This window comes from Trachinotus anak, unplaced genomic scaffold (genome assembly GCF_046630095.1).
Source record: "Trachinotus anak isolate AG129_WGS33_773 ecotype Australia unplaced genomic scaffold, CSIRO_AGI_Tana_v1 ptg000016l, whole genome shotgun sequence".
NCBI lineage: Eukaryota > Metazoa > Chordata > Actinopteri > Carangiformes > Carangidae > Trachinotus > Trachinotus anak.
The window spans coordinates 2,269,202-2,279,868 of record NW_027273867.1 but is presented as its reverse complement, the minus strand read 5'-3'; the positions used below and the strand labels follow the sequence as shown (position 1 = coordinate 2,279,868).

Below are 10,667 nucleotides of genomic sequence, written 5' to 3'. Positions count from 1 at the left end.
CGGGTCCAGGTGGGCAGGGCTTGGGGCGGAGTCTGCTTTGCTGTGACATCACAAAGTCCTGATGGCTGGTTTTAAGGCTCAGTTTCTGAATACAGGCTGTGTGCATTTCTCTGTGGACTGAGGCTTTGATACTTTCACAGTATTAATATAGAACCTAGACCTGCTTTATAATCACAAACACATGGACATCTACCTTTAGACTGGATGGACCTTTAAACAAACTTCATATCACCAACCAATAATGGACACGTCATGAATTCAGAATTCAGCTTCTTATCAACTCTCTCTAGACTCTCACTGACCCCAGCAACAGCATTGGGCTCAGAGGTGATTTTTGCTGTAGTTGTCGGGATCAGTATTGTAGGATCAGGTGTATTCCAGCCAAAAGAAGACATTTTCCTATACATTCATTATATATCTCATTGTCACAAACACCTGAAAACAACTCTTTGCGCAATCAGAATCCAATCCAATAAAATTCAAACATCTCTGAGTTGAATCTGTAAATCATTTCATGTTCTCAACATGAAGTCTGATTTTTCTCTTTGTTAATTTTTCGCTCATCTGCAGCTTCATTGAAATTAATGGGTTGGCATTGAAGCACAGTTATCCTGGGGTCCAACCAAAAGTCATCCCTTTTATGATAAGATAAAAGGGATGACTAAAAAAAGTCAGTGTGCTTTTCAAATGTATTACTGATCTTTGAGGAAGTATCAGCTAGCTGGAGGGGGCATGTCGGTGTCTGTGTTTGATTGACAGCAGCTGGGAGACCGTCAGAGTGCTGGTGTTAGAGTGACGATAAATGAAGTAAACAAACATGGGTTGTAGCTACATGTCCCGGGCAGACAGCATGACATCTGCAGTTAGATTTACATGCTGTTTACGGTGCTGCAGCTGAGCAGGTGATTCGCTCTCTGGCCTGCAAGCTGACGCCAGCAGTGCACTTCACTGCTTTGTAAAGAAAGGTGCACAGAGAAGATGGTGGTATGTTCAACAAGTTACGCTGCAGAACAAGACACGTGTTCATGTTTGTAAGTCAAACTCTGAGCAGCAGACATTAGCTTTCCCACCAAAGCCTCCTCTCAGTCTGTGTTGTTCACCAGACATTGATGTTGCTGCTTTATGCAAAGTTTGATTGGTTGTATCCAGATTAGACCACACAGCTCCTGTACTACCTGCTGCCGCCTCCTGAGTTCACTGCTCTGAGCCAGTGCTAATAAATTCATCTGACTAGTGTATCAACATTTCTTCCAGACCAGTGCAGCTGTTCCTCTGAGAGGCCGGTGTGGTTTCATCCCCTCACATTGATGTAAACCACATGAACAAAGCAGCTTCCACCCCCCCCCCCACCCCCCCCATATTGACATCTGCTTTGTGGACTCCAGCTGAGCATGTGCTCTTTAATTGCCTCCCTCCACTTCCACTAAAGTACCTCTGTGCCAGCACAACAATAACCCCCAGCCCGGACACAACACCACCAACAAGCTGGCTGGTGTGTTTCTGTGGAGGCAAATCAAAATGACCACAGGTCTATCGTTCATCACGAAGCATTAAGCCTCGCTGCGTTTGCTTATAGTAACTTATTCAATGACATTTCCATTCCCAGAGATCTCTTTCTGTGAAAGCACCCTCATTTTATTAGACAAAGATATCTGAATCTTTCTGACATTACAGTTGTAGAGGAAAAAGATTCTCCAAAAGCTTCAAGGGGCTATTTGTGAGTTTTCTCTCCTGCTGACTGTGGTTTCTTGGCAGGAGCAGGTGGTGGTGATTGTCACTTCACAAGAGCTTTGGCCATTGTTGCATTTACAAGACAAGCGGATATAATATGCCCTCTGAGCAGCCACGTCTTCAGGACCCTGGAGGCTCCAGTGAGTCGCTATCTGAAACTGATGAAACAGGCTGGGACTAGCTGGTTAGCATGCTAACTGTAGTGCGAGAAAAAAAGTGATAGAGACAAGAGTTAATATTTGAGTTGTGTGTATGTATGTATGTATGTAGAACTCGCAATGTTTGTTCTAGACAGGTCAGTAAACAGCTGTTAATGCTAACATTAGCTATCTAGCAATAGCAAAAGTTACAAATAGCTGCCTTAAATGAATGGGCATTAAAGGGCATGCTAGCATCCCTGTGTTACATCAGACAGTATTCAGGCTAAAAAAAACCTAACAGGTCCATCTGCTGCTGCATTACATCAGCACAAAGCCACTGGACCTATTCAACTCTGCTCTTTAGATAAAAGCTTCCACCTTTTATCTTGTTACTATTATTGAATGAAATATTATAAATGCAAATGTGTCATGTTGTCAATATATACACACAACAAACAACCAGAATCACCACCTCACAGTTGTGTTCCTCAACCAGTTTACGTCCACATCTGTCCAGACTCATATATGTAGTGAAGACTCTGAAAGAATTTGGTAAAAGGTATTCAGCCCAAAGGCCTTCTACAGCCCAAAGAACATTGGACATTATTTTGGAGGATTTTTTTGCAGAATTATTTTTGCAAAAACTAGTTTGATAGGAACCAAAGTTTACAGGGTTGTGTTCTCTAATGTTCTCTAGAGAGGAGTCTACATTCCAATTGGTCGCTGCCAAACAACATCATAGCTTATTATCATAAAGTGGAGTGACAAACTGGTTCACAAACAAAATGAACAACGTCTGGTCACTTTGACGTTCTCGCTGCTTTTGGTCTGAAGGTACAGTGAGACTGACGCAGGTCTCATCCGTCCAGACCATCCTCTTCATCAGGGGTTCAAAACAAAGACATGGTGTTCTAGACTCGCTTTTGTTCCTGCAGCCACTGACAGGCTGAATCTCCTCATGTAACTGACACATATCATATTGTATTTTTTATATATTTCTATGTATTTTGTTTTTCTGCTTTTCAGCATTTGACTATAGATTGTTGTGGTTTATTGTCATCCCTGTATTCGCTGTGTTTTATGTGTTGATCACCTGTTTCCAATGACATAAAGTTGAAGCCAAAGCAGAGTTGAGATCATTTAGTAAAATTATGTAGTTTTTATATCAGAGGGTTTATTCTCACACTGCTCCATGTCTCAGTCACTGTCCTTTAATAAATTCAATCCTCCTTTATCAAATAAAATTTATTTATGTTAAATAAAGAAATATATATATTATTTTCAGACAAAACTCTAAAGCTGGTGTAGCTAATGTCATCAGGGAGGCTGTACGACTGTGCACAAACAAGCTTTAGTCTTAGTCTCCCTGACTTGTGGGCTCAGTAAATTTACAGCAGAAAGATACCGTCCTCTCTCAGAGGGCCGATCTGTACAGCGACCATCTTCAACATCTGCCTGAGGGCTGGATGTGAGTAAATACTCAGCTCTCCTCCCTCCATCAGATCAGGACGCAGACATCTGATGGTGATAATCCATCCTGAGTCAGAGACCACCTGTTCGTCCATTTCTGCTCTCTGCTGCACTCTGCTGGACGCACTGACGGAGGAGCAGCTTCACCACACTAAATATGGACACTGGAGCAGGAGAGACTGTGAATAACTGAAGCTCTCACATCTGTCAAGCTGAGTCATATCATTACACAGTACGTACCATACGACTGGATCTTTATTACTCATACATGTACGTAACATTTTAATTTTGCAGTTGGTGGAGATAGAACCAGTTTGAATGACTTGTATATATATATATATATATATATATATATATATATACACTTATATAATACAGCCAGGTTGCTTATTAAAGATCACTTTTTTGAGTTGCAGTAGAGTAAAAGAATAAATTGGCATAAATTGTTCCCATCACAGTCTTGTCTAGTGAGCAGACATAACATGTGCCTCTTACATGTTACATAATTTGAGTTTTAAATAAATGTCTAAAACAAAATCTTGCATGTATAGAATCAGATTTTGTCAGTAATTTCATCTTTATGTGTAAATTGTAAAGTGACCATATTTGTGTTATTTTCATATTTTATTTTATATTATTTCTTTTTAATATTTCATATTAATTAGGTTACACTGTATCCAAGGTAACAATGCAACTACATAAATTCATTACCAGGGGAACGTGTCAGACCGGTCTTGTAACCCCCAGGTGAGTGTGTGACTGAAATGAAACCTGTAAATATTAAAGTATTGCCTGGAATGATTATCTGTTTGTATTAATCCATCTGTAGCTTATCAATAGCTTTTTTATATCATTTGTAATAGAACTTAAATACACTTCACTCAGTAGTATTTTTAGTTTTACTGAATAGTTTCACTGACAGCAGGTTTGTATCCCCTGTGTCTCTTCCTCAGCTGTCAGTCCATCATCATCCTCAACACAATGTCATAACTGTCATCACTTTCAGTTAGATGTTATGAAAGAGTTTAACGGGGGTGTTGTAAACTGTGTCAACCCTGTGAAACAGGTAAACCGGTAAAATGGTTGCATCTATTTCAGAACCTCCTCAAAACAACAGTATCAGTTAGAAGAAGACATGGGTGAGGCCTGTGTCTGAGCAGCTGTGTCCACTGGTGGCACCGCTGGTAAAGTGCTCAAGTGATGCAACAAAACACACTTCTGGGCTCAGACTTCAAACCTCCAACCAGAGGAGAGCAGTGCAGCTTGTTAAACTACTCCTGATGCAATGGCTGCAACACTCCACCTGGATGGTGACTGCTCCACTCTGAGTAAAGCCAACTCTGAAATAAATACCACCTCTCCACTGCACTGTAACTCAAGCCAATAAATCCCCATGACCTACAGAGCAACCTGAACACTGATCAATGATCAGTAAGAGATTTCAATAGGAAATAGTGAGAAGTTGTGTACAAAGTGTGGTGACATTAAAGGTCCATAAAGGTGGATCCTCTCCTCTGATTGGCTGACTGACCTGTTGTTACTGACGCTCCAGAGAGAAGCCTGAGAGAGGAGATGTAAAACTACACTGAGATGGTTTTTGGTTCTTAAAACCACAAATATATCTTCTGATGGAGATCAACACAGTGTAAAATATGGGACCTTTAACTGTGAAGACATTCAGCATCACAATGCCTCTGGAAACTCTCTTTCACCAACGTCAGCATCACACCGGCTTCCCAATTTACACCTCAGCAGTGAGTCACCCCCACTCCACTGACCCTGAGTCAGACTGTGACACAATTATCTCAGTCACTGCATGGTGATAGAAAGCTGAACAAAAATGTTGACTTGTGTACAGTTCAAGTGAGATCTCTGTAAATTCATTCAGGCTTGACATTATTTCTCTCTCTAACTCAGAACAGTTAAAATGTAATGTTACTGTTTCACACCGTTACATCACAGGACGAAGTTCGGGAGATGTCAGCGGTCCATCATGGGTCATCAGGGGTCATCAGGGGTCATCATGGGTCCAGCAGGGTGAAAGATGAAACCAGACACAGAGAAAACAAAAGGTTAGCACAGTATCAGTAATGACATACTGATACTTCAGTCTTCATGGTTGACCTGTAGTAGATCATCACTATTTTTCCCTAAAACATGCATAGCAAACTGAAAGAGGCCACACTTCAATGAAATGAAAGGTGTTTTGTGATTTTGGAGACTTCTGTCCTCTGTGGTCTGAGGAGCTTTTCACACCAACACAATCTTGTGCCAAAACGAAGACCAAACTTTTTTGTCTGCAGCCAATAAATTACCAGACAGGCACAGACTCTCCACATTAGACCAGCAGCGCAGGAAAATGGAATAAAACTCTGTTTTTCCTAGTGCTGACTTTGCTCCTGCAGTAACCCAGCAGCCACGCAGCTGGCCCCAACACCCTCAGATGCTGATATTTGCTTGAATGGTTGTGAATGTAGGGTGACTGAAATTCAATGTCTGCACAATGCCTAATGTTAACATCTATGTGATGTAGAACACTGAGAGGTGATGTTGATATTTTGATGTTTTAAGTTGTGTTGTTCAGTAACTAAAATCCATCTTCCAAACATCTCATGCCAGCGTCATCTTGACCTATAAGACGTTTCAGTCATGAACAAAACCCATGCTTTAGAGTGAATTAGAGTCCAACATCTGTCTGATGTTACACTGACCTCTGGTGCCTGCTGGGAAATTACAGCCCAATATTGCAGGTATACGGTAGCAGGTGATGCAATGAGATGATATTTATTACAATTTATTCTGTGTGAGCACCAAATTTCTGTAGTGCCTCATTACAGTTGTGTTTTTCCAGGCTGACAACAGCCTTACATTTCTATTCAGCAAGCAAATGAATAAGTTACTTTGAAAAATTAAATTAAATTAAATTAAATTAAATTATACTCATAAATGGCAGCGTAAGACAAGAATAACCTTTGGTCCAATGATAAAAGCAGCAGCTGGATTTCTGCACAGATTCTGAGATGCATCAGTTATTATGTTGTAGTGTAGTTTAATGCAGGCATTCACTTATTAGTTGATTTGTAATTCAGCTTGAGTTCAGCAGCCTATAGACTGTATCTCCTGTCATGTTTGATGATGATGTGGATGGTAATGTTAGTGGGACAAAGTCACATATTGGCCAACTCACTACCTGCCTGTTGCTGTGGCCTGCCATCCTGATTTAGTCTGAACTCACCTGAGGGTATAAGGGAAATGACAGGAGATGAAAACAGCCTGCGAGCTAGCAACCTACACAAGTTTTGATGAAGATTTTGATGATGCAATAGGCAGACCTGTAATGATCTACAATGATGAGAAAACTTGGGGATTAGTATGTTACCAGCAGTGGAGTTGCAGTAATCTCTTGTTAACGTCTCGGCCGTTATAAACGCCAGCAGGACTTTATCTGAAATTAGCTTAAACTGTCTGAGAGCATCGCACCACTGAAGTATCAACCAGTTTTGTTGTAAAAAATCACAAGTGTGGTTCAGAAGTCAGAGACGCAGGCTGGTCTAGTAAAAACCAGTGCATAAAAATAGCTCAGTGAACAAAGGATCTGAGCATGAGCTCTGTGATGGAACTGCATCCTGTGTAAATGGTAGGTAACACACTATGTAACCACAGACTCTGTATAGAAATAGACGTAGACTCTGGGTCTGAACAGTGAGGCCAGTGCTGAAGAGCCTTAAAGCGTCATTCTATCTACTGACCCTCAGGGGGCGACTCCACTGGTTGTAAACAGAAGTCTGATTGTATTGAAGTCCATGTGAAAATGTTTATGGTCTCAGTCTCTAGTGTCTTCTTCAACACAACATGATGTTCATTTTTGCAGGGGATGCATTAGGGCGGGGCTACCGTGTGATTGACAGACTGTACCACACATGGCGACCTGCCTGACAATCAGGACAGAGGACAGAGCAGGTCAGCTCCACCCCTCACTCCTCCTCAGCTCCACCTTCTCCTCCAAATATGGTTTCTTCTGGTTCTCTAAAGGAAAGACGTGATTGATGGAGAGCTGCTGACATGGTCGTGTTTCCAGCAGGTCCTCCACCTCTGCAGAGGACCTCTAAAGCTCTGGTCAAGGGACTGTTGGTTCTCGATCACTTCCCTGACCAAGGCCTTTCTATCTTGGATACTTAGTTTGTTTGGACGGCTCCAACTCCAGGGAGAGTCCTGGTTCCAGACTTCTTCAGTTTCATAGTAATTGTTCCCAATGTTCTCCTGGGAACACTTAGAGCTTTAGAAGTAGTTCTGTCCTTACACTGGGATAGAGCTGCTGGAGATCAAAGCTAGCTTAGCCTAGCCTGTTAGCTTAGCTGCGTTTTCATAGCCTAGCCTGTTAGCTTAGCTGCGTTTCATTGCCTAGCCTGTTAGCTTAGCTGCGTTTTCATAGCCTAGCCTCTGCTGCCCTGCAGCTTCTCTTCTGAATGGATGTTTCCAATCTAGCTTCACTTGCTCGACACAAGTCAGTAAAGAATCATTCAAAATACAAACTACTTGTGTTGATTCACCTGCTGCCGATTACAGCCTCCTACATCATGGTGTCATCTGACATCTGAGCTGATGTTTGTCTGATGCTGCATCAGATTCTCAACATGATGCTGTTCATACAGTCATCTGATCATGTGATCAGAGTTCACTGATGTAAACTTGCCCCCATAGGAAAAGTGGTTACATAACCTTCAAAACGAGCTGCAAGATGTTGCCAGAAATACTCACTGCAGGAATCAGTTGTAAAACCTGGAAATTAGTTGCATGTCATCCCTTCCTGTTCCCTTGTCCCTCGTCTCTGGGTTTCTGGTTGATGACTGAACACAGGTCTGTGTTTAACAGCAGCTCAGACATTTTCAGGTTTGATTCTCTGACATCAAATCTTTCAGTAAATCCCTCAGTCCTGATTTCTTGAAGCTTCCCCGTCTGTTAAAAAAGGCCGGTTGCTAACAAGTGTCTAAATGAGACGACAGAGGTTGTTGGGGATGTTAAACGTCATCAGTCCAACATGAAAACCGATCTCCTCACCAGTCCACCTTTACAGCCTCGCTGTGTTTCTACAAACTGTCACTAACTCTGTCAGAGGAAAGGCTTTTGTAGAAGAGCTCAGAGCTGAATCAGACTACAGGCTGAAGGTTAGTGGTGGTGACGGTGAAGTCATGTGACCGTGGTGTCGTTGGTTTATAGCCTAACATGAGCTTTTTACTGCTGCTGGTTGTATTTAGGCTTCAAACATCATAAAGTGGAGTCATTAGTGAAGATTATCCTGCTGAACAAAACCTGTCAGCATCAGAAACTGTTGCTGATTTTCTCTACTCATCCAAAACACAACGGAGAAATCCTATTGGCTGTTAGTGGAGGGAGCCAGGTGATGACTTCAGGGTTGGACTACAAAGATACGTCATCCTTGCAGCATCACTTCCTGTTTCATTAACATTCTGGTCAACAGTTTTAGTTTTAAATTACTCATTTTAAAAATGATGTGAGCTGTTTTCAAAGATTCACCTGTTCAGTGGGAACTAATGAGCTCAGGGCTGAGAGCCACAGAGGTCAGACGGTACTGAGAGACAGACTCACCTTGTTGGTTTGAGTCAGAGCCTGGGATTTGTTGTTAGTAAAGTAAGAACCACGACCAAAGACAATTTTACCTATGGAGACCCTGAAGTGTATCCACTAACTAGCTGACCTCAGTGCAGCATCACTTTTGGCCTGTGGGAAGCTACACCTTCTCATTTATGGGAGGAGGAACAGGTTCAGTAACCTGCAGGTCTTCAAAGGACCCTCGTTCTTGGAGGAGGATCCAAGCCTCTGAACTGGGTCACAGCTCATTCAGACCACTGTTGCTTTGTGGCAGTGAAGCACCTGGAGCTCTGTCGCCTGCCTGCAAAGAGCAGCCTCAAAATGGGATCATCAGCATCAAGCTCCCATCATAATCACCACCAGTAAATGCTTCTGCTGAGTCTGATCCACAGGATTCCAGCTCTGACGTCTGTAGCGCTCACGCTGGCACAAATGGCGAAAACTCTCGGCCGTGTCTCTGTGCAGACATGCACTGTGGGGGCTTGGACTCACGGAGGATGGAGGTCTGTTGCCTGGGCCTGTCAGAGCTGTGTGGGTGACAGTTCAGGCGTTTATCATCTGCTGCTCCACATACACCACATATCTACACAGAGCCTCATTTCATACAGAAATGACATCGTATCTTATCTGTTAAACCACCAAGGTAAACTGCAATTCTTAAACCTGCGGCAGTTATTTTGTATCATTCTGCTTTACTAACAAGATGCTGCTTTGTGAATAAGTGTAGGCTGAAAACACCAGAGCAAATGAATGATTCATCAACATGGGAATTTTAAACTGTGTCATAATGTAAAGGTCTTTGGTTGATTTTACAATGGAATTTGTCCAAGTTTCCGGGACCACATCCTCCCGTATCATGACACCATGCAGCTGTGGCAGATTAATCAAATATGCATTCACTACATGTGTTCTCTTTTACTCTCATGCATTTCTCATAAACACTATGCTGACAAAATAAAACAAAACAAAACAAAACAAACAAACAAAAAAAACCAGGCCAAATACATACATCAGCTTTATTAATACCTAACGGATCTAGAATATTCCTCCTGCCTCTCCATATAGATATTCAATAGGCTGCATTCAAACTACTGCAGCAGTTGCATATTTACAGTAAGACACAGCAGAACATGAAGCAGCACCACATCATGTATAGTTTGGTAAACAGTTACAGCACCTGAGCGCTGGACAGCGGCTCTGCACCGCTCCTCTGCTGACAGATGTCGGTCTTTTCCATCCGCCTCCGCCGGTTGGATTTCGGCCGATGCCGCGCCAGCATCACCTGCAGCCCGTCACATCGACAGCGGGCTGCCGGGCACCGCGGAGCCGCGAAGGAGTGGCAGCCTCGGTCTCGGGAAATGCTGCGTCAAGCTGCCGCTGTTAAACCGGAAACCGGCATGCAGCCTTCACACGCCTGCAATGGTACAGGCTTACATAAACATACTGAACGACCATCATGGAAGTATAGCTTCATGTAGGTGGTGGAGAAATGACGGTGAGCTCTCTTGATCACAGACAGTGCAAGAAGTGTCAGGTTTTTGGACCACACTGTACACACATACACACACACACACACAAATAAATACATATATATTATAAATCTACACCCAATGACCCATAATGACAAGTTTATTAAAAATCAATTACAAATCACTCAAATCTCAAACATTGAAATCTCTCATTTATAAAAGTATTCAGACTCTTAATGCAGTAACT

General features: G+C 42.4%; 1 long non-coding RNA gene across 1 annotated transcript; it reads right to left on the bottom strand.

Annotated features, from left to right (window-relative positions):
- Positions 1-1,624: 1,624 nt before the first annotated feature.
- On the bottom strand, positions 1,625-10,419 carry LOC139633797 (uncharacterized). The gene is made up of 5 exons (XR_011693818.1): positions 10,129-10,419; positions 8,949-9,478; positions 5,291-6,576; positions 2,344-2,410; positions 1,625-1,928 (listed from the first exon to the last, which is right to left on the bottom strand). It is a non-coding gene; the product is annotated as an uncharacterized lncRNA (long non-coding RNA).
- Between the last annotated feature and the right edge of the window lie 248 nt (positions 10,420-10,667).